Source organism: Lampetra planeri, chromosome 66 (assembly GCF_965212315.1).
Source record: "Lampetra planeri chromosome 66, kcLamPlan1.2.h2, whole genome shotgun sequence".
Lineage (NCBI taxonomy): Eukaryota > Metazoa > Chordata > Hyperoartia > Petromyzontiformes > Petromyzontidae > Lampetra > Lampetra planeri.
In genome coordinates this window covers 1,837,428-1,865,316 of record NC_136172.1, presented here as the reverse complement: position 1 = coordinate 1,865,316, position 27,889 = coordinate 1,837,428, and the positions used below count along the sequence as shown (strand labels likewise).

The 27,889-nt window shown below is 49.3% G+C and overlaps 6 non-coding genes across 6 annotated transcripts; all 6 read right to left on the bottom strand.

Moving 5' to 3' along the window:
* Positions 1 to 136: 136 nt before the first annotated feature.
* On the bottom strand, positions 137 to 208 carry TRNAD-GUC (transfer RNA aspartic acid (anticodon GUC)). The gene has a single exon. It is a non-coding gene; the product is annotated as a tRNA-Asp (tRNA).
* Positions 209 to 755: 547 nt separating this feature from the next.
* TRNAD-GUC (transfer RNA aspartic acid (anticodon GUC)) lies at positions 756 to 827 on the bottom strand. Its single transcript has one exon. It is a non-coding gene; the product is annotated as a tRNA-Asp (tRNA).
* A 2,929-nt stretch (positions 828 to 3,756) lies between these two features.
* TRNAD-GUC (transfer RNA aspartic acid (anticodon GUC)) lies at positions 3,757 to 3,828 on the bottom strand. The gene has a single exon. It is a non-coding gene; the product is annotated as a tRNA-Asp (tRNA).
* A 552-nt stretch (positions 3,829 to 4,380) lies between these two features.
* On the bottom strand, positions 4,381 to 4,452 carry TRNAD-GUC (transfer RNA aspartic acid (anticodon GUC)). The gene has a single exon. It is a non-coding gene; the product is annotated as a tRNA-Asp (tRNA).
* An 11,885-nt stretch (positions 4,453 to 16,337) lies between these two features.
* Positions 16,338 to 16,409, bottom strand: TRNAD-GUC (transfer RNA aspartic acid (anticodon GUC)). The gene has a single exon. It is a non-coding gene; the product is annotated as a tRNA-Asp (tRNA).
* A 546-nt stretch (positions 16,410 to 16,955) lies between these two features.
* On the bottom strand, positions 16,956 to 17,027 carry TRNAD-GUC (transfer RNA aspartic acid (anticodon GUC)). Its single transcript has one exon. It is a non-coding gene; the product is annotated as a tRNA-Asp (tRNA).
* Positions 17,028 to 27,889: the final 10,862 nt, after the last annotated feature.

The following is a 27,889-nucleotide window of genomic DNA, read 5'->3' as shown; positions in this document are numbered from 1 at the left end:
TTAAAAGTTAAGGCTTTTGAGTGCAGCAGGTGATTTAACGTTTGGTGAAATTAACGTTATAAAAGGGAACAGCAAGTGATTTTAAATTGTAATAACAATGAGAGCCAGTCGCCAAAACATTTTAAAAAGTATTGCTCTCCCCGACGGGGAATTGAACCCCGGTCTCCCGCGTGACAGGCGGGGATACTCACCACTATACTATCGAGGACTCGCTCAGACTGAGGCTGATTGTAGATTGACTGAAATTATAACAAGTAGAAATGAACCCATATACTCGGCATATTACCGATTGAAATGAAGAGGGGTTTTTCTTTAAAAGTTCAAGCTGGTTAGAGCAGCAGGTTACTTAACAATTGGTGAAAATCACGTGATTAAAGTCAAGAGCAAGTCCTTTTAAATTGTAATAACAATGAGAGCCAGTGGCCATTTTTTAAAAAAGAGTTGCTCTCCCCGGCTGGGAATTGAACCCTGGTCTCCCGCGTTACATGTGGGGAACCTAACGACTTTACTATCGAGGACTCGGTCAGAGTGGGGCAGATTTGTGATTGACAGAAATTATAACTAAAAATAATCTCTAATACTTAATAAATAATCGTTTGAAATGAAGAAGGAGTCATCTTTAAAAGTTCAGGCTTTTGAGTGCAGCAGGTGACTTAACGTTTGGTGAAATTAACGTTATAAAAGAGAACAGCAAGTGATTGTAAATTGTAATAACAATGAGAGCCAGTGGCCAAAACATTTTAAAAAGTGTAGCTCTCCCCGACGGGGAATTGAACCCCGGTCTCCCGCGTGACAGGCGGGGATACTAACCACTATACTATCGAGGACTCGCTCAGAATGCGACTGATTCTAGATTGACTGATATTATAACAAGTAGAAATGAACCCATATTCTCGGCATATTACCGATTGAAATGAAGAGGGGTTTATCTTTAAAAGTTCAAGCTAGTTAGAGCAGCAGGTTACCTAACGATTAGGGAAAATCACGTGATTAAAGTCAAGAGCAAGTCCTTTCAAATAGTAATAACAATAAGGAGAGCCAGAGGCCAAAACATTTTTTAAAAGAGTAGTTCTCCCCTACGGGGAATTGAACCCTGGTCTCCCGCGTTCCATGTGGGGAAACTAACGACGTTACTATCGAGGACTCGGTCAGAGTGGGGCTAATTCGTGATTGACAGCAATTATAACAAAAAAATCTCATATTCTCAGTAAATAATAGCTTGAAATGAAGAAGGATTCATCTTTAAAAGTTCAGGCTTTTGAGTGCAGCAGGTGACTCAACGTTTGGTGAAATTAACGTGATAAAAGGGGTCAGCAAGTAATTTTAAATTGTAATAACAATGAGAGCAAGTGGCCAAAAGATTTTAAAAAGTGTTGCTCTCCTCGACGGGAAATTGAACCCCGGTCTCCCGCGTGACAGGCGGGGATACTAACCACAATACTATCGAGGACTCGCTCAGAATGCGACTGATTCTAGATTGACTGATATTATGACAAGTAGAAATGAACCCATATACTCGGCATATTACCGATTTAAATGAAGAGGGGTTTATCTTTAAAAGTTCAAGCTGGTTAGAGCAGCAGGTTACTTCACAATTGGTGAAAATCACGTGATTGAAGTCAAGAGCAAGTCCTTTTAAATTGTAATAACAATGAGAGCCAGTGGCCATTTTTTAAAAAAGAGTTGCTCTCCCCGACGGGAAATTGAACCCTGGTCTCCCGCGTTACATGTGTAGTGGTGATACGCGCTGGGGTAGGGATCGTGTGTCAGCGCGTAGTGATTGGCTGTGTGTGTTGGTGACGCGCGCTGACGGTGAAGGATCAGGGGTCAGCGTGGGGTCATAGGTTATGTGGTAGTGATTGGCTGTGTGCCGGTGACGCGCTTGAGAGGGAGTGATCGTGTGGCAGCGCGGCGTGATTGGTTGTGTAGTGGTAACACGCGCTGGGGAAAACGGATCGTAGGAACAGCGCGTCGTGATTGGTCAACTAAGGAGCGATGCTCACGTCGAGGTCCGCATACACTCCGTCTCCCATGAGCGGGGACTATATAAGGGGATGCGCACAGGCGCACGGGGAGGGAGTACCAGCGAAGACTGAAGACGGAGGAGGAGGCGGAACCCTGGGACCCGGGGCCGAACGTCCGTGAGAGGGCCGGCTCGTGGGACTCAGAGGTTGTGGCCCACGACCAAGCTGGGGTGGGCCTGTAGGCTCCACGGACGTTACGGGGTCAAGTGAAGTGTGTGTAGCCGGAGGAATAGAAGCTACACGAGTCAAGTGAAGTGTGTGTAGCCGGAGGAATAGAAGCTACACGAGTCAAGTGAAGTGTGTGTAGCCGGAGGAATAGAAGCTACACGAGTCAAGTGAAGTGTGTGTAGCCGGAGGAATAGAAGCTACACGAGTCAAGTGAAGTGTGTGTAGCCGGAGGAATAGTAACTACACGTGTCGAGTGAAGTGTGTGTCGTCCGAGGAATAGAGACCACTCGTTGTATAGTGACAAGTCAAGATTTAATAAAAAGTGTGTTACCCGTCAAGGAGTTTCCTGCCGTCATTCAAATACTTCACATGTGGGAAATCTAACGGCTTTACTATCGAGGACTCGGTCAGAGTGGGGCAGATTTGTGATTGACAGAAATTATAACTAGAAATAATCTCTAATACTCAATAAATAATAGCTTGAAATGTTGAAGGATTCATCTTTAAAAGTTAAGGCTTTTGAGTGCCGCAGGTGATTCAACGTTTGGTGAAATTAACGTTATAAAAGGGAACAGCAAGTGATTTGAAATTGTAATAACAATGAGAGCCTGTGGCCAAAACATTTTAAAAAGTGTAGCTCTCCCCGATGGGGAATTGAACCCTGGTCTCCCGCGTTCCATGTGGGGAAACTAACGACGTTACTATCGAGGACTCGGTCAGAGTGGGGCTAATTCGTGATTGACAGCAATAATAACAAAAAAAATCTCATATTCTCAGTAAATAATAGCTTGAAATGAAGAAGGATTCATCTTTAAAAGTTCAGGCCTTTGAGTGCAGCAGGTGACTCAACGTTTGGTGAAATTAACATGATAAAAGGGAACAGCAAGTAATTTTAAATTGTAATAACAATGAGAGTCAATGGCCATTTTCTTTTTAAAAAGAGTTGCTCTCCCCGACGGAAAATTGAACCCCGGTCTCCCGCGTGACAGGCAGGGATACTAACCACAATGCTATCGAGGACTCGCTCAGAATGAGGCTGATTGTAGATTGACTGAAATTATAAGAAGTATAAATGAACCCATATACTCGGCATATTACCGATTGAAATGAAGAGGGGTTTCTCTTCAAAAGTTCAAGCTGGTTAGAGCTGCAGGTTACTTAACAATTGGTGAAAATCACGTGATTAAAGTCAAGAGCAAGTCCTTTTAAATTGTAATAACAATGAGACCCAGTGACCATTTTCTTAAAAAGAGTTACTCTCCCCGACGGGGAATTGAACCCTGGTCTCCCGCGTTACATGTGGGGAACCTATCGACTTTATTATCGAGGACTCGGTCAGTGGGGCAGATTTGTGATTGACAGAAGTTACAACTAGAAATAATCTCTAATACTTAATAAATAATCGTTTGAAATGAAGAAGGAGTCCTCTTTAAAAGTTCAGGCTTTTGAGTGCAGCAGGTGACTCAACGTTTGGTGAAATTAACGTGATAAAAGGGAACAGCAAGTCATTTTTTATTGTAATAACAATGAGAGCCAGTGGCCAAAACATTTTGAAAGCGTAGCTCTCCCCGACGGGGAATTGAACCCCGGTCTCCCGCGTGACAGGCGGGGATACTAACCACTATACTATCGAGGACTCGCTCAGAATGCGAGTGATTCTAGATTGACTGATATTATAACAAATAGAAATGAACCCATATTCTCGGCATATTACTGATTGAAATGAAGAGGGATTTATCTTTAAAAGTTCAAGCTGGTTAGAGCAGCAGGTTACCTAACGATTAGGGAAAATCACGTGATTAAAGTCAAGAGCAAGTCCTTTCAAATAGTAATAACAATAAGGAGAGCCAGAGGCCAAAACATTTTTAAAAGAGTAGTTCTCCCCGACGGGGAATTGAACCCTGGTCTCCCGCGTTCCATGTGGGGAAACTAACGACGTTACTATCGAGGACTCGGTCAGAGTGGGGCAGATTTGTGATTGACAGAAATTATAACTAGAAATAATCTCTAATACTCAATAAATAATATCTTGAAATGTTGAAGGATTAATCTTTAAAAGTTAAGGCTTTTGAGTGCAGCAGGTGACTTAACGTTTGGTGAAATTAACGTGATAAAAGGGAACAGCAAGTGATTTTAAATTGTAATAACAATGAGAGCCAGTCGCCAAAACATTTTAAAAAGTATTGCTCTCCCCGACGGGGAATTGAACCCCGGTCTCCCGCGTGACAGGCGGGGATACTCACCACTATACTATCGAGGACTCGCTCAAAATGAGGCTGATTGTAGATTGACTGAAATTATAACAAGTAGAAATGAACCCATATACTCGGCATATTACCGATTGAAATGAAGAGGGGTTTATCTTTAAAAGTTCAAGCTGGTTAGAGCAGCAGGTTACTTAACAATTGGTGAAAATCACGTGATTAAAGTCAAGAGCAAGTCCTTATAAATTGTAATAACAATGAGAGCCAGTGCCATTTATTTAAAAAGATTTTTTCTCCCCGACGGGGAATTGAACCCTGGTTTCCCGCGTTCCATGTGGGGAAACTAACGACGTTTCTATCGAGGACTCGGTCAGAGTGGGGCAGATTTGTGATTGACAGAAATTATATCTAGAAATAATCTCTAATACTCAATAAATAATAGCTTGAAATGTTGAAGGATTCATCTTTAAAAGTTAAGGCTTTTGAGTGCAGCAGGTGATTTAACGTTTGGTGAAATTAACGTTATAAAAGGGAACAGCAAGTGATTTTAAATTGTAATAACAATGAGAGCCAGTCGCCAAAACATTTTAAAAAGTATTGCTCTCCCCGACGGGGAATTGAACCCCGGTCTCCCGCGTGACAGGCGGGGATACTAACCACTATACTATCGAAGACTCGCTCAGAATGCGACTGATTCTAGATTTACTGATATTATAACAAGTAGAAATGAACCCATATTCTCGGAATTTTACTGATTGAAATGAAGTGGGGTTTATCTTTAAAAGTTCAAGCTGGTTAGAGCAGCAGGTTACCTAACGATTGGTGAAAATCACGTGATTAAAGTCAAGAGCAAGTCCTTTTAAATTGTAATAACAATGAGAGCCAGTGGCCATTTTTTAAAAAAGAGTTGCTCTCCCCGACGGGAAATTGAACCCTTGTCTCCCGCGTTACATGTGTAGTGGTGATACGCGCTGGGGTAGGGATCGTGTGTCAGCGCGTAGTGATTGGCTGTGTGTGTTGGTGACGCGCGCTGACGGTGAAGGATCAGGGGTCAGCGTGGGGTCATGGGTTATGTGGTAGTGATTGGCTGTGTGCCGGTGACGCGCTAGAGAGGGAGTGATTGTGTGGCAGCGCGGCGTGATTGGTTGTGTAGTGGTAACACGCGCTGGGGAAAACGGATCGTAGGAACAGCGCGTCGTGATTGGTCAACTAAGGAGCGATGCTCACGTCGAGGTCCGCATACACTCCGTCTCCCATGAGCGGGGACTATATAAGGGGATGCGCACAGGCGCACGGGGAGGGAGTACCAGCGAAGACTGAAGACGGAGGAGGAGGCAGAACCCTGGGACCCGGGCCGAACGTCCGTGAGAGGGCCGGCTCGTGGGACTCAGAGGTTGTGGCCCACGCCCAAGCTGGGGTGGGCCTGTAGGCTCCACGGACGTTACGGGGTCAAGTGAAGTGTGTGTAGCCGGAGGAATAGAAGCTACACGAGTCAAGTGAAGTGTGTGTAGCCGGAGGAATAGAAGCTACACGAGTCAAGTGAAGTGTGTGTAGCCGGAGGAATAGAAGCTACACGAGTCAAGTGAAGTGTGTGTAGCCGGAGGAATAGAAGCTACACGAGTCAAGTGAAGTGTGTGTAGCCGGAGGAATAGTAACTACACGTGTCGAGTGAAGTGTGTGTCGTCCGAGGAATAGAGACCACTCGTTGTATAGTGACAAGTCAAGATTTAATAAAAAGTGTGTTACCCGTCAAGGAGTTTCCTGCCGTCATTCAAATACTTGACATGTGGGAAATCTAACGGCTTTACTATCGAGGACTCGGTCAGAGTGGGGCAGATTTGTGATTGACAGAAATTATAACTAGAAATAATCTCTAATACTCAATAAATAATAGCTTGAAATGTTGAAGGATTCATCTTTAAAAGTTAAGGCTTTTGAGTGCCGCAGGTGATTCAACGTTTGGTGAAAATCACGTGATTAAAGTCAAGAGCAAGTCCTTTTAAATTGTAATAACAATGAGAGCCAGTGGCCATTTTTTTAAAAAGAGTTGCTCTCCCCGACGGGGAATTGAACTATGGTCTCCCGCGTTATATGTGGGGAACCTAACGGCTTTACTATCGAGGACTCGGTCAGAGTGGGGCAGATTTGTGATTGACAAAAATTATAACTAGAAATAATCTCTAATACTCAATAAATAATAGCTTGAAATGTTGAAGGATTCATCTTTAAAAGTTAAGGCTTTTGAGTGCAGCAGGTGATTTAACGTTTGGTGAAATTAACGTTATAAAAGGGAACAGCAAGTGATTTTAAATTGTAATAACAATGAAGGCCAGTGGCCAAAACATTTTAAAAAGTGTAGCTCTCCCCGACGGGGAATTGAACCCCGGTCTCCCGCGTGACAGGCGGGGATACTAACCACTATACTATCGAGAACTCGCTCAGAATGCGCCTGATTCTAGATTGACTGATGTTATAACAAATAGAAATGAACCCATATTCTCGGCATATTACTGATTGAAATGAAAAGTGGTTTATCTTTAAAAGTTCAAGCTGGTTAAAGCAGCAGGTTACCTAACGATTAGGGAAAATCACGTGATTAAAGTCAAGAGCAAGTCCTTTCAAATAGTAATAACAATAAGGAGAGCCAGAGGCCAAAACATTTTTAAAAGAGTAGTTCTCCCCGACGGGGAATTGAACCCTGGTCTCCCGCGTTCCATGTGGGGAAACTAACGACGTTACTATCGAGGACTCGGTCAGAGTGGGGCAGATTTGTGATTGACAGAAATTATAAGTAGAAATAATCTCTAATACTCAATAAATAATAGCTTGAAATGTTGAAGGATTCATCTTTAAAAGTTAAGGCTTTTGAGTGCAGCAGGTGATTTAACGTTTGGTGAAATTAACGTTATAAAAGGGAACAGCAAGTGATTTTAAATTGTAATAACAATGAGAGCCAGTCGCCAAAACATTTTAAAAAGTATAAGCTCTCCCCGACGGGGAATTGAACCCCGGTCTCACGCGTGACAGGCGGGGATACTAACCACTATACTATCGAGGACTCGCTCAGAATGAGGCTGATTGTAGATTGACTGAAATTATAACAAGTAGAAATGAACCCATATACTCGGCATATTACCAATTGAAATGAAGAGGGGTTTTTCTTTAAAAGTTCAAGCTGGTTAGAGCAGCAGGTTACTTAACAATTGGTGAAAATCACGTGATTAAAGTCAAGAGCAAGTCCTTTTAAATTGTAATAACAATGAGAGCCAGTGGCCATTTTTTAAAAAAAGAGTTGCTCTCCCCGGCGGGGAATTGAACCCTGGTCTCCCGCGTTACATGTGGGGAACCTAACGACTTTATATCGAGGACTCGGTCAGAGTGGGCAGATTTGTGATTGACAGAAATTATAACTAAAAATTATCTCTAATACTTAATAAATAATCGTTTGAAATGAAGAAGGAGTCATCTTTAAAAGTTCAGGCTTTTGAGTGCAGCAGGTGACTTAACGTTTGGTGAAATTAACGTTATAAAAGAGAACAGCAAGTGATTGTAAATTGTAATAACAATGAGAGCCAGTGGCCAAAACATTTTAAAAAGTGTAGCTCTCCCCGACGGGGAATTGAACCCGGGTCTCCAGCGTGACAAGCGGGGATAATTACCACTATACTATCGAGGACTCGCTCAGAATGCGACTGATTCTAGATTGACTGATATTATAACAAGTAGAAATGAACCAATTTTCTCGGCATATTACTGATTGAAATGAAGAGGGGTTTATCTTTAAAAGTTCAAGCTGGTTAGAGCAGCAGGTTACCTACAGATTAGGGAAAATCACGTGAATAAAGTCAAGAGCAAGTCCTTTCAAATAGTAATAACAATAAGGAGAGCCAGAGGCCAAAACATTTTTTTAGAAGAGTAGTTCTCCCCGACAGGAAATTGAACTCCGGTCTCCCGCGTGACAGGCGGGGATACTAACCACTATACTATCGAGGACTGGCTCAGAATGAGGCTGATTGTAGATTTGTAATGCGGGCGTAAGCGACCTTCCGGATGTGACGTCACGAGGAGGCGGAGCCAGGTGACGTGGGTAAAAGGTTGGGGTCCTTAAGCGGGTAAACCGGAAAGAGAAGGCAGTCGGGGTGTGAATGGAAAGGTGTGGGGCCACGCGGGTGTACGAGCCGAGGGGGCACCGTCGGAGCGGGAGCCAACCCCGGGAACAGTAGGGAGCTACTGGGAGGTGTAAAGCTGCAGATAGAAATAGGCAGTAAGGCTGTGTGTGAGAGGCAGCGGTGTGGCTGCCAAGAGTCGCAGGAGCGACGAGGAGGCGAGACAGCACGAGGCTGATAGAGCTGCGGAGTAGCAGAGAGGAGAGTGGAGCTGCAGCAAGAACAGCCAAAGGGGCTGTGTGAGATTACAGCAGCGGAGCTACCGTGGGGCTGCAAGAGCGACAAAGAACAGCAGCGGGGCTGCTGATGGTGACTGGAGTGACATCGGAGCAGCACTGTGAGAACTGAGCGAATGAGAGAGACAGCCGTGTGGGAATACAGTACGGACCGAATAAAGGACACTGAGCCAGAGATCGTGGTCAAGTCTCTTATTACACTGGTGTCAGAAGTGAAACGTCATGTCTAAGCAAGTAAGGAAGAAAATTCCTCCGGCGCCAGCATCGGCTTCTTCGTCTGACGACGACGAATTCCCTCCGACCACGGATTCTGCTGGGGTGGTGGAGGAGAGCCCTGCTGAGGCGAGCACGGGGACGGGCGTGGAAGATGTCGGCGCGATGGCGGGTCCGTCAACAACATCGGACGCTGATCAAAGATGGCAACAGGTGGCAGAACAACTGGAGACACTCAAGGACGTCATGGCGCATCTATGTCACCTCGTTGCGCCAAGGACGTTGGCGGAAGGAGAAGGTGCTCCACGGGCCGCCACGTTGCCTGCCCTGCCGCCGCCATTGGCCACGCGGCAAGAAGACGCCATCTTGCGCGCTCCGTGGCGCCAAACCGCCATCTTGGCCACGCCGCGGGCCGACGCCATTTTGAATTTGCCTCCAGAACAACCATCATTGGAAGACGGCGTAAAGAGGAGTCGGAGTCGCCACCTTACTACAGTTAAGGAATTCTCCATCGGGGGCGATTGGAGCGCTTTCGCCTGCCGATTTTTAGCGGCGGTTCGTTCAGCAAGATGGACCGATGCGGAGGCTTTGGAAGTGTTGCCGACTCTACTGGACGACGAATCTGTTCTATTTTTCCGTTCCATAACGGCCGATAAGAAGAAGACTTTATGTGGAGTTTTTGAGGAAATGGCCGACGCCTATGAGCCACCTGACGACGCGCATCGGCGATTCGCTCAACGACAACGGGCACCCGAAGAATCGCCCGTGGCCTTCAGGGGTGCGGTGTTGGAGCTGGCCATGGCAGCATATCCTGAGACGCCACAGGATCTGCTCGAGCCTCTCATATTGGGAAAAATGCTGGAGCTGTCTCGGGATCTGGGGATCCCCATGCCTGTGTGTGGGCATGAGAAGCTCACGTCCCGGGCGGCAGCAAAGTGTCTGGATGCGCAGTTTAATCTCCGTCGCTGGAAGCAAGTGGCGGCATGGACGGGTGGGCCCGTCAAGGAAGGAGGCGCGATGGGGTGGGACCCCACAAGGGCGATCTATGTGCCGGATGAGCGGGGTCCTCGGGAGCTGACGGCCGCCTCCTCTCCATGGTCGGGACGCGGAAGGCCGGGGCCGCGCGCTACGCCATCGGAAAGGGGCCGTCGGGATGCAAGACCTGCGCTTCGGCGCAACGATGCCGATTGCTTCCGCTGCGGCCGTAGGGGCCATTACGCCAAGGATTGCTGGGCCCGCTTCCCGGGTCCGCCACAGCAGGAGGCCACAACACCGGATAAGCCGACCAAGGAACCTCCGAAACAGGCATGTCGGCACGCACCAGACACCCGGCAAGGCTTTACACCTCACCCACCACCTTTGTTGCGCGATCCTATTGTTGTTGTTAAAGAAAGGCCATCGACGGGGCCTTGTCGTTCAGTTACGCAGTGGCGCAAATTGGCACGGAGAGTTGTCGCGGCCGCTACGGGTTCGTCCACTGTACCGGGGTCTATACAAGGTGTGGACGTGCGCATTTTGGTCGACTCGGGAGCGTCTGCGACTATTATATCGGATGTCATTTTCCATCTGTTGGGCATTCCGCCGGGGGCTGTGCGCCCGGTCTATGGGTCGTGCGTCGCTGCGAACGGGGGTAGTATGGGTATCGTGGGCCAGGTGGATGCTAAGATATCTATTGGGGATGTGTCGGCTTCGGGCGTTGTGTTAATATCGAGATCTTTGGCGGTTCCTTGCTTACTAGGCACGGATTTTTTGGCTAAGATGCCCATTTTGATTAAAATCAATGAGAATTGTATTGAATTGCCGGGGGGCCGTCGAATCTCGTTTCTGCCGTCGCCCTGGGGGCGACCTGCTTCAGCCGTACAGGTGCAGGCGCTGTCCGTCGCATCCGTGGACATCCCACCTGGTTCACAGATGCTTATACCCTTGCGGTATCGGAAGCCCCTGCCCAATCGGCTAGGAGCAGTAGGGGTCTTGTTGTCGCCATCCGCCACGATAACAACAGGGTTGGCGTTAGTTGGGGCACAGACCATCGTCCGGCCGGATCAATTACCGTTTTTACAGGTGCTTAATGCGGGGGTGGAAAACATCCATGTTCCGGCCGGTACGGTTGTGGCACATGCCACTACGGCGTTTGCGACGCACGATTGTCCGCATCGCCGGGGAGTGGTCGCTGGTGTTTCCGAGCCAAGGGGTTCGGATAATCGTTGGATCGCTACCTTATGTGACGAAAATTCTTCCCTGTCCGTGGGGCAACGTGATGCGCTGCGTAAATTGTTGCTGACGTATTCGGATGTGTTCAGCTCCGATGATTTGGATTTGGGACGCACATCGTTGCTTTCCCATCACATTGAGACGGGCGACGCTGCCCCTATTCGATTAAATTCGCATCGGATGAGTCCAGCGGAGCGAGAACACGTTCGGGGGGTGGTGGAAGACATGTTGGCTGCGGACATTATATCGCCATCTAACAGCCCATGGGGCGCTCCTGTGGTCTTGGTTAAGAAAAAGGATGGCAACTTGCGATTTTGTGTTGATTTCCGGAAATTGAATAAGATATCGGTGGCAGATGCGTACCCCCTGCCGCGTATGGACGACTCCCTTGACGCATTGTCGGGGGCTAAGTTCTTTTCCACACTGGACCTCTCTTCGGGATTTTGGCAGCTTCCCCTTGACGAGTCCTCACGGGAGAAAACCGCATTCCGTACGCCGCAGGGGTTATTTCAATTCAACTGCCTCCCGATGGGATTGAATGCGGCCCCTGCTACATTTCAAAGGTTGATGGAGCTCGTTTTGACGGGGTTGCAGTGGGAGACGTGTCTTATATATTTGGACGATATTATTGTGTTCAGCCGCACATTTGAGGAACATTTAACGCGGCTGGAGACAGTGTTCACGAGGATGCGCTCTGCCAATTTGAAATTCAAACCAAAGAAATGCCACCTACTGCAACGGTCCGTCCGTTATTTGGGGCACATTGTGAGTGCAGAGGGGGTGTCCACGGATCCGGAGAAGACGGCGTGCGTCCGGGATTGGCCGACCCCGGCCTCCGTGGGGGATGTTCGGCGGTTTTTGGGATTTGCCTCGTATTACCGAAGATTTGTGCCGGGGTTTGCGACGATTGCGAGGCCCTTGCATCTCCTTACGGGTAAAGGACGGAAATTTGTTTGGGGAGAGCCGGAAGAGGCGGCCTTTCGGAGTCTGCGTGATCTATTGGCTACGGCCCCGACATTGGATTATCCCGATTTTGATCGCCCTTTCATTCTTGATACGGACGCGAGTGACACAGGTATTGGGGCGGTATTATCACAGTCTAAAGGGGGCGTAGAGCGCGTCGTGGCGTATGGTAGCCGAGTTTTGTCGCCTGCGGAAACACGCTACTGTGTCACTCGTAGAGAACTTTTGGCGGTTGTTTTTTTCCTACGGCAATTTCGACCGTACCTTTACGGTCGTTCTTTTATTGTGCGTACGGATCATGCGGCCTTGCAATATGCACTTAAAATGGACCAGCCATCGGGACAGTGGGCACGTTGGTTGGACACGCTGCAGGAATTTTCCTTCCAAATTCAACATCGGAAGGGAGTGCGCCATGCGAACGCTGACGCACTTTCCAGATTACCAGGGCGCGCCCCTTGTAAATGTGCGTCGGGGACGCATAGGTGTTCGCCGATTCTAAACCCCCCTCAGCCGCTTACGTTGGCCGTCGAGAAGTCGGATACTCCGATGGAACCGGGACCGGCTGACGGGGTTTTGAATCTGCCGCGGTCTGTCTGGATTCGGGAACAGATGATGGACGAGTCGTTGTTGTCCATGCGGAAGCGGTCTATGAGGGACAATGGGAGTCCGAGTTCGGCTGTGGGGCCGCGAACCGCTCTCCGAGATGGTCTGCTTATGTGGCGAGAAAGGTTCCAGGAAAGCTGGCGTGTGGTGGTACCAACGTCCTTGCGATTTGAGTTGATTAGAACTCTCCATTGTGACACACTATTACATTTAGGGGTGCAGAAAACTTTGTTGACGTTACAACGTCATTATTTTTGGCACGGCATGGCGACAGATGTCGTAGGGCACGTGCGCGCGTGCCCTGAATGCGCCCGGCGTAAGCCGCCTAAACATCCTTACGTGCCGCCTCTCCAGTCGATTCAGGTGTCTCGAGTCAATGAATTGGTGGCACTGGACATATTGGGACCCTTCCCACCATCGGCGAGGGGAAATAAATATTTGCTGGTAGGGGTTGAGTATCTCTCCCGTTGGCCGATGGCCTGGCCGTTGCCCAATCAGTCGGCCGCGGCCATCACCGACGCCTTTTTGTTTGGGTACATTATGGACAAGGGGGCGCCTGAGAGACTCCTCACGGACCAGGGCCGAAATTTCTCTTCTAAATTATTGGCTGAAGTGTGCGCGGGCCTTGGGACTAAGAAAATACGGACATCCCCATACCATCCGCAGACGGATGGTATGGTTGAGCGGCTGAACAGGACATTGTCTGCCATGCTTTGCCATACTGTGAGTGAACAGCAATCAGATTGGGATCTGCACATCCCCAGAGTGCTTTCGGCGTACAGGATGACGCCCCATGCGGCTACAGGGTATTTGCCGTTTTACCTTATGTATGGTCGGGAAAACGTGCCTCCGGTGGATGTGCAATTGGGTACTGGGGTGAAGGGACCTCGTAAACCACTCCCTGAATACATTCAGGACACGGTTCGCCGGGTTACGGAGGCGCGGGAAAACGCCCGCGTGGCTACGGCCAAAGCCCAGGCTCGGAACGAGCGGTATGCTCGGCGGTCTGAGGGGGAGTGCCCCTGGAAGGTTGGAGACCTGGCCTGGCTCCATTGTCCGCAGGTGCGGCCGGGGACCTCTCCTAAATTGCACAAACCTTGGCATGGTCCTGTGCGCCTCATTGAGGTTCCCAATCCACAGTCGGCGCGCGTTCAGATTGGGTCTCGCCGTTGGTTTGTTCATACGTCGCGGTTGAAACCATATGTTGCTCCCCTACGTGATGCGTCATCTCCCAATGTTGCCTTGCCGGGGTCGGTTGCTGCTGACTCTGACTGTTCCCCGCCTGCGTCCATTGATCTTGCTAGACCGCCTGTCGTACCTGTTCCAGACAGGCCGACCGTGACGCCGCGGGGGAGGAGTGGGCCTGTTCGGAGGGCGCCTGCCAGGGCTGCGGGACCTTCGAGCCCTGCAACCCTTCCGACCCCGCTGCAGGCGCATTCGCGGAACACGACCAGGACTGATTCGTCAGGGACACGAGACGTCGGTGGACTTCCAATCGCAGCAGGGGAATTACCCCCTGTCATTCCTCGTGTTCCATCGCGTCCCCGTTCTACAAGTGGGCCGCCGACCGTCCGGGACGGGCCGGCGACCCGCACTCGTTCCAAATCGCTTACGTTTCGTTGATTGTATGTTGTTATTGTTCTTGTTCTTGCCGTCGTATTTATCGCATGCTTTCGTACGTTCGTCGTTGTTACTTGTGTTGTTGTTCTTGTTGTTATATTGCATGCTTAGTGTCCTTTAAGGGGGAAGGTCGGTTCACCGCATTACGCTTTGGTATTGTTCAGCCGAGGTCGGCTGGGTTTTTTCTACGGGGGAGGGTGGTGTAATGCGGGCGTAAGCGACCTTCCGGATGTGACGTCACGAGGAGGCGGAGCCAGGTGACGTGGGTAAAAGGTTGGGGTCCTTAAGCGGGTAAACCGGAAAGAGAAGGCAGTCGGGGTGTGAATGGAAAGGTGTGGGGCCACGCGGGCGTACGAGCCGAGGGGGCACCGTCGGAGCGGGAGCCAACCCCGGGAACAGTAGGGAGCTACTGGGAGGTGTAAAGCTGCAGATAGAAATAGGCAGTAAGGCTGTGTGTGAGAGGCAGCGGTGTGGCTGCCAAGAGTCGCAGGAGCGACGAGGAGGCGAGACAGCACGAGGCTGATAGAGCTGCGGAGTAGCAGAGAGGAGAGTGGAGCTGCAGCAAGAACAGCCAAAGGGGCTGTGTGAGATTACAGCAGCGGAGCTACCGTGGGGCTGCAAGAGCGACAAAGAACAGCAGCGGGGCTGCTGATGGTGACTGGAGTGACATCGGAGCAGCACTGTGAGAACTGAGCGAATGAGAGAGACAGCCGTGTGGGAATACAGTACGGACCGAATAAAGGACACTGAGCCAGAGATCGTGGTCAAGTCTCTTATTACAGATTGACTGAAATTATAACAAGTAGAAATGAACCCATATACTCGGCATATTACCGATTGAAATGAAGAGGGGTTTATCTTTAAAAGTTCAAGCTGGTTAGAGCAGCAGGTTACTTCACAATTGGTGAAAATCACGTGATTGAAGTCAAGAGCAAGTCCTTTTAAATTGTAATAACAATGAGAGCCAGTGGCCATTTTTTAAAATAGAGTTGCTCTCCCCGACGGGGAATTGAACCCTGGTCTCTATCGTTACATGTGGGGAACCTAACGACTTTATCGAGGACACGGTCAGAGTGGGGCAGATTTGTGATTGACAGAAATGAAATTATAACTAGAAATAATCTCTAATACTTAATAAATAATCGTTTGAAATGAAGAAGGAGTCATCTTTAAAAGTTCAGGCTTTTGAGTGCAGCAGGTGACTCAACGTTTGGTGAAATTAACGTGATGAAAGGGGACAGCAAGTAATTTTAAATTGTAATAACAATGAGAGCCAGTGGCCAAAATAATTTAAAAGCGTAGCTCTCCCCGACGGGGAATTGAATCCCGGTCTCCCGCGTGACAGGCGGGGATACTAACCACTGTACTATCGAGGACTCGCTCAGAATGCGACTGATTCTAGATTGACTGATATTATAACAAGTAGAAATGAACCCATATACTCGGCATATTACCAATTTAAATGAAGAGGGGTTTATCTTTAAAAGTTCAAGCTGGTTAGAGCAGCAGGTTACCTAACGATTAGGGAAAATCACGTGATTAAAGTCAAGAGCAAGTCCTTTCAAATAGTAATAACAGTAAGGAGAGCCAGAGGCCAAAACATTTTTTAAAAGAGTAGTTCTCCCCAACGGGGAATTGAACCCTGGTCTCCCGCGTTCCATGTGGGGAAACTAACGACGTTACTATCGAGGACTCGGTCAGAGTATGGCTAATTCGTGATTGACAGCAATTATAACAAATAAAAACTCATATTCTCAGCAGATAATAGCTTGAAATGAAGAAGGATTCATCTTTAAAAGTTCAGGCTTTTGAGTGCAGCAGGTGACTCAACGTTTGGTGTAATTAACGTGATAAAAGGTTACAGAAAGTAATTTTAAATTGTAATAGCAATGAGAGCCAGTGGCCATTTTCTTTTTAAAATGAGTTGCTCTCCCCGACGGGGAATTGAACCCCGGTCTCCCGCGTGACAGGCGGGGATACTAACCACTATACTATCGAGGACTCGCTCAGATTGAGGCTGATTGTAGATTGACTGAAATTATAACAAGTAGAAATGAACCCATATACTCGGCATATTACTGATTGAAATGAAGAGGGGTTTATCTTTAAAAGTTCAAGCTGGTTAGAGCAGCAGGTTACTTCACAATTGGTGAAAATCACGTTATTGAAGTCAAGAACAAGTCCTTATAAATTGTAATAACAATGAGAGCCAGTGCCATTTATTTAAAAAGATTTTTTCTCCCCGACGGGGAATTGAACCCTGGTTTCCCGCGTTCCATGTGGGGAAACTAACGACGTTACTATCGAGGACTCGGTCAGAGTGGGGCAGATTTGTGATTGACAGAAATTATATCTAGAAATAATCTCTAATACTCAATAAATAATAGCTTGAAATGTTGAAGGATTCATCTTTAAAAGTTAAGGCTTTTGAGTGCAGCAGGTGATTTAACGTTTGGTGAAATTAACGTTATAAAAGGGAACAGCAAGTGATTTTAAATTGTAATAACAATGAGAGCCAGTCGCCAAAACATTTTAAAAAGTATTGCTCTCCCCGACGGGGAATTGAACCCCGGTCTCCCGCGTGACAGGCGGGGATACTAACCACTATACTATCGAGGACTCGCTCAGAATGCGACTGATTCTAGATTGACTGATATTATAACAAGTAGAAATGAACCCATATTCTCGGCATTTTACTGATTGAAATGAAGAGGGGTTTATCTTTAAAAGTTCAAGCTGGTTAGAGCAGCAGGTTACCTAACGATTGGTGAAAATCACGTGATTAAAGTCAAGAGCAAGTCCTTTTAAATTGTAATAACAATGAGAGCCAGTGGCCATTTTTTAAAAAAGAGTTGCTCTCCCCGACGGGAAATTGAACCCTGGTCTCCCGCGTTACATGTGTAGTGGTGATACGCGCTGGGGTAGGGATCGTGTGTCAGCGCGTAGTGATTGGCTGTGTGTGTTGGTGACGCGCGCTGACGGTGAAGGATCAGGGGTCAGCGCGGGGTCATGGGTTATGTGGTAGTGATTGGCTGTGTGCCGGTGACGCGCTTGAGAGGGAGTGATCGTGTGGCAGCGCGGCGTGATTGGTTGTGTAGTGGTAACACGCGCTGGGGAAAACGGATCGTAGGAACAGCGCGTCGTGATTGGTCAACTAAGGAGCGATGCTCACGTCGAGGTCCGCATACACTCCGTCTCCCATGAGCGGGGACTATATAAGGGGATGCGCACAGGCGCACGGGGAGGGAGTACCAGCGAAGACTGAAGACGGAGGAGGAGGCAGAACCCTGGGACCCGGGGCCGAACGTCCATGAGAGGGCCGGCTCGTGGGACTCAGAGGTTGTGGCCCACGCCCAAGCTGGGGTGGGCCTGTAGGCTCCACGGACGTTACGGGGTCAAGTGAAGTGTGTGTAGCCGGAGGAATAGAAGCTACACGAGTCAAGTGAAGTGTGTGTAGCCGGAGGAATAGAAGCTACACGAGTCAAGTGAAGTGTGTGTAGCCGGAGGAATAGAAGCTACACGAGTCAAGTGAAGTGTGTGTAGCCGGAGGAATAGAAGCTACACGAGTCAAGTGAAGTGTGTGTAGCCGGAGGAATAGTAACTACACGTGTCGAGTGAAGTGTGTGTCGTCCGAGGAATAGAGACCACTCGTTGTATAGTGACAAGTCAAGATTTAATAAAAAGTGTGTTACCCGTCAAGGAGTTTCCTGCCGTCATTCTAATACTTCAACTGGCGTCAGAAGTGAAACAGTCTTCCAAGCATGGATACAAGGAAGACCCGTCGGACTCACGAGATTGACCACGAGGATAACCTTGACGACTCGGGCCAGCTGGCATCGGGGGGTGAGGAAGAAGAAATTCCGACGCCGCAGGATCCGCCGAGGGCGCCGGACGAGCGATTGGGGACCGAAGCCGTGCTCCGCGAGGCGCACTCCCGTCTGGCGGAGCTGCTGCTCGCCGCCGCGTCCATCCTGGCGGAGATCAGCACGTCGGGAGGAGCAGGGACGTCGGCGGACATTCAACAGGGTCGCCCCGCGGATTCCCGCCAAAATGACTGGGGGATTCCCGCCCTTTCTACTGCGCGGCCATCTTTTGGTGGGAACGGCGAGCACCACGTGGCGGCGGTTCTCCAAGCGCGCCCGCTTACGTCATCAATGCGCGCTGTGGACCGCCATCAGACACCCGCCATTGGGGCCGCCATCTCGCACACCGACGGAGCGGCGGAGAGGAACCACGAGGCAGAGGACGACTTCATCTTTCAACAGCGCCTTCCAACATTGTCAGCCTTCAAGGCGGATGGCGGGGACTGGGGCCAATTCCAGCGCAGATTTCTGGCGCATCAGGAAATGTCCGCCTGGTCCGACGCTACGGCGCTGCGGGCACTGCCTGCCATGTTGGACGACAACGCGCTCGTGGCCTTCACGTCAGCACGGAGGTCGGACCGCTCCACGCTTAAGGCCGCGTTGGGTCTCATGGCCAAGGTCTACGGACCTCCCTCGGCGTGTCGCCATCATTTATACGCAAGGCGGAAGGCGGACATGGAGACCGTGCTCGCCTACCGGACGGCGTTGCTGGCTCTCGCCGACGCCGCGTTCCCTCATATGGACGAGGAGGGCCAGGACGCGATGGTCTTGGAGCAACTGCTCAAGTTGGCGCAGGACCTGGGGGTCCCCATCAACACGGCCGACGAGATCGATATTTCTTCCTTGCGGGTCGCAACAAGTATACAGGTGCACGAGGTCCTTCAACGTAAACAGGGGGTCGTCTGCAACGCTGCCGTGGCCTCAGCTCCGGGCCCGGTGGTCACCGAACCCCAAGTTGTCAGCCCACGAGAGGAGGCGTTCACCACGGGACGACCGGGGGACTGGAGGTCGGGGGTCATTCGCCTCTGCGATCGGCCCGCAAGCTGGAGCAACCGAGATCTCCGACGACCCTCATCACGTGTTATAACTGCGGCCTCCGGGGCCACGTGGCGTCCGGTTGCCGCGCTCCACGTCAGCGCGCCATGGGACCTCGGCTGGACGACGACCAAGGCCCCAAGTCGTCCCTACTAACCCCGGCAAGTCGCGGCACCTCACATGCTCGGCCTACATGCACGACACACATGGGCCGTCGCGTTGCGGCGGAGGAGAGCCGGTTAGGGTTCGGGGATTCGGTTCGGCGAGGGGGGTTCGGCCGGGACCGGGGGGACATTAAATGGTCGGAGTTGGGGCACAGAATAGTGGCTGCCTCGGCGGGATCATCCGTCGTTACGGGATTCATTGATGGGGTCGAGGTCAGGGTGTTAGTGGACACGGGGGCGTCGGCGACTATTATATCGGACCTCATTTACAACATTCTCCCCGTCCAATGTCGACCACTGCTCCCAGTGGACGTGCCATTTTACGCCGCTAATGGGGGATCGTTTGGCATTATCGGTCAGATTAGGGCGTCCATTTGCATTGGAGATATAAAATTGTTGGGACCCGTTTTCGTTTCTTCTTCCTTGGCGGTTCCTTGTCTATTGGGCACAGATTTTTTGGCTAAAATGCCCATTAAAATTCTCATCGATCAGCATTGCATTGACCTACCATCGGGTCGCCGTATTTCATTTTTGACGAACCCTACTGAAATTCGGACGGCGTGCGCTACGATACAAGCGTTGGCGACACAGACCGTGCACGTGCCCCCGGGTTCACAGATGTTAATTCCCCTCCGGTTGCGGAAACCGTGGGTGGGGGAGACCTCGGAACAAGGCATGCTTTTGGGTCCTTCAAATAGGGCTGTCGGGAGTCTCGATTTGTCGGTGGATCACACTTTGGTTCGGGCTGACAAGGACCCGTTTGTGATGGTTTTAAACGCTGGATCGCGGCCGGCCGTTATTCAGCAGGGCACCGTGCTAGCTCACGCGGCACGGGTCCCTGCGGAAGAGCGGCTGGTTGCGCAGGTTGATCCGAGCCCCACGTGGAACATTACAGCGAGGGAGGACCTTGGATGGGTCGATTCGCTGTGCGCGGACTCGAACGATTTGTCAACGGTACAGTTGGGTGCGCTGCGTGCGTTGCTGATAGAGTTTTCTGATGTGTTCAGTAAGCATAAGTATGACATTGGGTGCACGAACCTGTTACGCCACCATATTGAAACGGGCGATGCGGCACCGGTCAGGCAAAATCCCTTCCGACTGAGTCCTGCTGAGAAGGAACACGTTCAGTTGGCCGTCAACGATATGCTGGAAGCCGACATTATTTCGCCTTCTTCCAGTCCTTGGGGAGCACCTATTGTGCTGGTTAAAAAGCAGGACGGGTCCTTGCGATTTTGCGTAGATTTCCGTCGCCTGAATAAAATCTCAGTGGCTGACGCGTATCCGCTCCCCAGAATGGACGAGTCCCTCGATGCATTGTCTGGTGCGCGATATTTTTCGACTCTTGATTTATTATCGGGATTCTGGCAGTTGCCACTCGACGACGAGTCTAAACCTAAGAGAGCATTTCGGACTCCAGGGGGCCTGTTCCAGTTTAACCGGTTACCCATGGGACTTCACTCCGCTCCCGCGACGTTTCAGCGCCTTATGGAGTTGGTTTTGTCGGGCTTGCAATGGGATACGTGCTTGATTTACCTTGACGATGTCATTGTTTTCAGTAAGACGTTTGAGGAACACCTCCAGCGATTGAGAGGGGTGTTCTTGAGAATGCGATCGGCTAATTTAAAGTTTAAACCGGCCAAATGCCACCTTCTTCGTAAGTCCGTTAGATACTTGGGCCACATTGTCGACTCTTCGGGGATCTTTACCGATCCCGCGAAGACGGACTGTGTCAGTTCATGGCCGACGCCCCACGTCAGTTTCGGACGTGCGCAGTTTCACCGGTTTTGCTTCTTATTACCGCCGATTCGTTGAGCATTTCGCCACCATTGCAAAACCCTTGCACACTCTAACGGCAAAAGGAGTCAAGTTCCTACGGGGACCGGAGGAGGAGGCCGCGTTCTGCTCCCTCCGGGACGCCTTGGTGGGTGCCCCACCCTTGCGTTATCCTGACTTTGCGAGTCCCTTCTTGCTAGACACGGATGCTAGCAACACGGGCATTGGGGGGGTGCTCTCGCAAGTCGTTGGGGGAGTCGAAAGGGTGGTCGCCTATGGTAGCAGGGTATTGTCACCGGCGGAGCAGCGCTACTGCGTCACCCATCGCGAGCTGCTTGCTATTGTTTTTTTTGTAAAACAATTTAGACCGTATCTCTATGGCCGTCACTTTACGGTCCGGACGGACCACGCGGCGCTTCAGTATTCATTGAGGGTCGCCCAACCCTCGGGCCAATTGTCACGGTGGTTGGAAGTCCTCCAGGACTATCAGTTCACGACTACATACCGTAAGGGGTTGCGCCACACAAACGCGGATGCCCTGTCGCGATTGTCGCCTTGTCACAAATGTGCGTGCTTATCGGGATCGGCGCGCTGTAAACCGACAGTTGGGGAAGGTATGGGGGCGTTGGCTGCGACCGCGGGTGCACCAATCGGGGATGTTCCCGCTACCCCTGAGGGAGAGGACTCGCTACTCTCACTGTCGCTGATTGAGTGGGGCCGTTTCCAAATGGAAGACAGCTCCCTGCTAGCATTGCGCCGCAGGGTGGGGGGTCCCGAGGAGGGCCGGGAGCGAACTGGCTCCTGGGTACTTAAGCAAGGCCTATTAATGAGATGGGATAGTTTGTCCCGGCGGCACGCACTTGTGGTGCCTTCCTCTGTGAGGGGGAAAGTTGTCCTGGCCGCACATGAACGCCTCTTGCATTTGGGAGTAAACAAAACGCTTGCTCTGCTTCAGCGTGACTATTATTGGCCGGGGATGGGGAGTGACGTGGTGAATATTCTAAAGGGATGTGTTGATTGCGCCAGACGGAAACCACCGCCCGTGGCATCTAATCCACCGCTGCAATCTATTCAGGTCTCGCGCACTAACGAGCTCGTTGCGCTCGATATTTTGGGGCCTTTTCCAGTCACGCCTAGGGGTAATAAGTACCTGTTGGTGGGTGTCGAATATTTTACCCGGTGGCCTATGGCGTGGCCACTCGCCAACCAGTCGGCGGCGGCTGTGACGGACGCCTTTGTCCAGGGCTACGTCCTGGACAAGGGGGCTCCCGAACGCTTGCTGACCGACCAAGGGAAAATTTTTTCAAGAAAATTGCTGCAAGAGGTGTGCGACCTATTGGGTACTAAAAAGGTGCGTACCTCCCCGTACCACCCACAGACGGACGGGATGGTGGAGAGACTCCACAGGACTTTGACTTCTATGCTGTGCCAGCAGGTGTGTGAGGCACATGTTGATTGGGACCTGCAGGTCCCGGGGGTCCTCGCCGCGTATAGAATGGCCCCCCATTCAGCAACGGGATTTTCCCCATTCTATCTGATGTACGGTCGGGAAGCCGACCCGCCCATGGAAACGCAGCTGGGCCTGTCCGCACCACGAACAAATTCGAAATTGGCAGAACATATTAAATTTAATATCCATAAGCTGACAGAGGCAAGGGAGGCCGCACGGCTTAATTCGCGGGCTCGCCAAATTGCAAACGAGCGGTTGCGTGCACGGAAGGTGTCCATGCACGACTGGAAACCAGGTGATAGGGCCTGGCTGCATTGCCCTCAGGCACCTTTGGCTACGTCGCCTAAATTGTTGAAGCCATGGCGGGGACCCGTGGAGGTCGTGCGGGTTGCACGCCGCCAGTGCGTTCAAATAAAATGGGGAAAGCGCCGTTGGTACGTCCACCCCTCCCGACTGAAACCGTTCTCGCCTCCATATGGCCTCCCTTTGTGTCGTGAGGGCCGAGCATGTGACGTGACCGACGATCCAAGGGGGGAAATGTCTCTGCCTGATCCTCACATGTCTCCGCCTGATACGCTCCCAGGTGTCTCGGAACTGACAGCTGCCGACCACCGGCGGCCGGATCTTCGCGGCGCGGCCGGTCCTTCCAGGCCCGATCCACGCCGTCCAGAGCAGCCGGAGCCACCGGACGGTCGTCAGCGTCCCGTCCCATACGACGGACCGACCAGGCGGACTCGCGCTAGGTCGCGCTACTTGTTATGATCTACCGATTGAGGAGTCGAGGCGGCCGGAGCGCCTCGTCACTGCATGTAGTCGCAGAGACACTGGACGCGTTCATTTTCTGGAATTCGCTTTTATTGTGTTGTTCGTCGGGCTGTACATAGCTTCTTATCTAGGTGTTGTGTGTGTTGTTGTTGACTTTTATTGTGTTGGTTGTCGATTTGTACATAGGTTGTTGTTGTTGTTGTGTTGTTGTTGTTGCGTTACAGGGCACACTGGGGGGTGGGGTTTTTCTTGTGTTGACGTTGTGTTGTGTTGTTGTTTAGCAGCCTGGCCGGCTGCGAGCTATATGGGAGGGGGTGATGTAGTGGTGATACGCGCTGGTTTAGGGATCGTGTGTCAGCGCGTAGTGATTAGCTGTGTGTGTTGGTGACACGCGCTGACGGTGAAGGATCAGGGGTCAGCGCGGGGTCATGGGTTATGTGGTAGTGATTGGCTGTGTGCCGGTGACGCTCTTGAGAGGGAGTGATCGTGTGGCAGCGCGGCGTGATTGGTTGTGTAGTGGTAACACGCGCTGGGGAAAACGGATCGTAGGAACAGCGCGTCGTGATTGGTCAACTAAGGAGCGATGCTCACGTCGAGGTCCGCATACACTCCGTCTCCCGTGAGCGGGGACTATATAAGGGGATGCGCACAGGCGCACGGGGAGGGAGTACCAGCGAAGACTGAAGACGGAGGAGGAGGCGGAACCCTTGGACCCGGGGCCGAACGTCCGTGAGAGGGCCGGCTCGTGTGACTCAGAGGTTGTGGCCCACGCCCAAGCTGGGGTGGGCCTGTAGGCTCCACGGACGTTACGGGGTCAAGTGAAGTGTGTGTAGCCGGAGGAATAGAAGCTACACGAGTCAAGTGAAGTGTGTGTAGCCGGAGGAATAGAAGCTACACGAGTCAAGTGAAGTGTGTGTAGCCGGAGGAATAGAAGCTACACGAGTCAAGTGAAGTGTGTGTAGCCGGAGGAATAGTAACTACACGTGTCGAGTGAAGTGTGTGTCGTCCGAGGAATAGAGACCACTCGTTGTATCGTGACAAGTCAAGATTTAATAAAAAGTGTGTTACCCGTCAAGGAGTTTCCTGCCGTCATTCAAATACTTCACATGTGGGAAATCTAACGGCTTTACTATCGAGGACTCGGTCAGAGTGGGGCAGATTTGTGATTGACAGAAATTATAACTAGAAATAATCTCTAATACTCAATAAATAATAGCTTGAAATGTTGAAGGATTCATCTTTAAAAGTTAAGGCTTTTGAGTGCCGCAGGTGATTCAACGTTTGGTGAAATTAACGTTATAAAAGGGAACAGCAAGTGATTTTAAATTGTAATAACAATGAGAGCCTGTGGCCAAAACATTTTAAAAAGTGTAGCTCTCCCCGATGGGGAATTGAACCCTGGTCTCCCGCGTTCCATGTGGGGAAACTAACGACGTTACTATCGAGGACTCGGTCAGAGTGGGGCTAATTCGTGATTGACAGCAATAATAACAAAAAAAAATCTCATATTCTCAGTAAATAATAGCTTGAAATGAAGAAGGATTCATCTTTAAAAGTTCAGGCCTTTGAGTGCAGCAGGTGACTCAACGTTTGGTGAAATTAACGTGATAAAAGGGAACAGCAAGTAATTTTAAATTGTAATAACAATGAGAGTCAATGGCCATTTTCTTTTTAAAAAGAGTTGCTCTCCCCAACGGAAAATTGAACCCCGTCTCCCGCGTGACAGGCAGGGATACTAACCACAATGCTATCGAGGACTCGCTCAGAATGAGGCTGATTGTAGATTGACTGAAATTATAAGAAGTAGAAATGAACCCATATACTCGGCATATTACCGACTGAAATGAAGAGGGGTTTCTCTTCAAAAGTTCAAGCTGGTTAGAGCAGCAGGTTACTTAAAAATTGGTGAAAATCACGTGATTAAAGTCAAGAGCAAGTCCTTTTAAATTGTAATAACAATGAGAGCCAGTGACCATTTTCTTAAAAAGAGTTACTCTCCCCGACGGGGAATTGAACCCTGGTCTCCCGCGTTACATGTGGGGAACCTATCGACTTTATTATCGAGGACTCGGTCAGTGGGGCAGATTTGTGATTGACAGAAGTTACAACTAGAAATAATCTCTAATACTTAATAAATAATCGTTTGAAATGAAGAAGGAGTCCTCTTTAAAAGTTCAGGCTTTTGAGTGCAGCAGGTGACTCAACGTTTGGTGAAATTAACGTGATAAAAGGGAACAGCAAGTCATTTTTAATTGTAATAACAATGAGAGCCAGTGGCCATTTTTTTTTAAAAGAGTTGCTCTCCCCGACGGGGAATTGAACCCTGGTCTCCCGCGTTACATGTGGGGAACCTAACGACTTTACTACCGAGGACTCGGTCAGAGTGGGGCAGATTTGTGATTGACAGAAATTATAACTAGAAATAATCTCTAATACTTAATAAATAATCGTTTGAAATGAAGGAGTCATCTTTAAATGTTCAGGCTTTTGAGTGCAGCAGGTGATTTAACGTTATGTGAAATTAACGTTATAAAAGGAAACAGCAAGTGATTTTAAATTGTAATAACAATGAGAGCCAGTGGCCAAAACATTTTGAAAGCGTAGCTCTCCCCAACGGGGAATTGAACCCCGGTCTCCACTATACTATCGAGGACTCGCTCAAAATTCGACTGATTCTAGATTGACTGATATTATAACAAGTATAAATGAACCCATATACTCGGCATATTACCGATTGAAATGAAGAGGGGTTATCTTTAAAAGTTCAAGCTGGTTAGAGAAGCAGGTTACCTAACGATTAGGGAAAATCACGTGATTAATGTCAAGAGCAAGTCCTTTCAAATAGTAATAACAATAAGGAGAGCCAGAGGCCAAAACATTTTTAAAAGAGTAGTTCTCCCCGACGGGGAATTGAACCCTGGTTTCCCACGTTCCATTTGGGGAAACTAACGACGTTACTATCGAGGACTCGGTCAGAGTGGGGCTAATTCGTGATTGACAGCAATTATAACAGAAAAAACTCATATTCTCAGTAGATAATAGCTTGAAATGAAGAAGGATTCATCTTTAAAAGTTCAGGCTTTTGTGTGCAGCAGATGACTTAACGTTTGGTGAAATTAACGTGATAAAAGGGAACAGCAAGTAATTTTAAATTGTAATAACAATGAGAGCCAGTCTACATTTTCTTTTTCAAAAGAGTTGCTCTCCCAGACGGGGAATTGAACCCCGGTCTCCCTCGTGACAGGCGGGGATACTAACCTCTATACTATCGAGGACCCGCTCAGAATGCGACTGATTCTAGATTGACTGATATTATAACAAGTAGAAATGAACCCATATTCTCGGCATATTACTGATTGAAATGAAGAGGGTTTTATCTTTAAAAGTTCAAGCTGGTTAGAGCAGCAGGTTACCTAACGATTAGGAAAAATCACGTGATTAAAGTCAAGAGCAAGTCCTTTCAAATAGTAATAACAATAAGGAGAGCCAGAGGCCAAAACATTTTTAAAAGAGTAGTTCTCCCAGACGTGGAATTGAACCCTGGTCTCCCGCGTTCCATGTGGGGAAACTAACGACGTTACTATCGAGGACTCGGTCAGAGTGGGGCAGATTTGTGATTGACAGAAATTATAACTAGAAATAATCTCTAATACTTAATAAATAGTCGTTTGAAATGAAGAAGGAGTCATCTTTAAAAGTTCAGGCTTTTGAGTGCAGCAGGTGGCTCAACGTTTGGTGTAATTAACGTGATAAAAGGGTACAGCAAGTAATTTTAAATTGTAATAACAATGAGAGCCAGTGGTCATTTTTTAGAAACGAGTTGCTCCCCAGACGGGGAATTGAACCCTGGTCTCCCGCGTTACATGTGGGGAACCTAACGACTTTACTATCGAGGACTCGGTCAGAGTGGGGCACATTTGTGATTGACAGAAATTATAACTAGAAATAATCACTAATACTCAATAAATAATAGCTTGAAATGTTGAAGGATTCATCTTTAAAAGTTAAGGCTTTTGAGTGCCGCAGGTGATTCAACGTTTGGTGAAATTAACGTTATAAAAGGGAACAGCAAGTGATTTTAAATTGTAATAACAATGAGAGCCTGTGGCCAAAACATTTTAAAAAGTGTAGCTCTCCCCGATGGGGAATTGAACCCTGGTCTCCCGCGTTCCATGTGGGGAAACTAACGACGTTACTATCGAGGACTCGGTCAGAGTGGGGCTAATTCGTGATTGACAGCAATAATAACAAAAAAAAAATCTCATATTCTCAGTAAATAATAGCTTGAAATGAAGAAGGATTCATCTTTAAAAGTTCAGGCCTTTGAGTGCAGCAGGTGACTCAACGTTTGGTGAAATTAACGTGATAAAAGGGAACAGCAAGTAATTTTAAATTGTAATAACAATGAGAGTCAATGGCCATTTTCTTTTT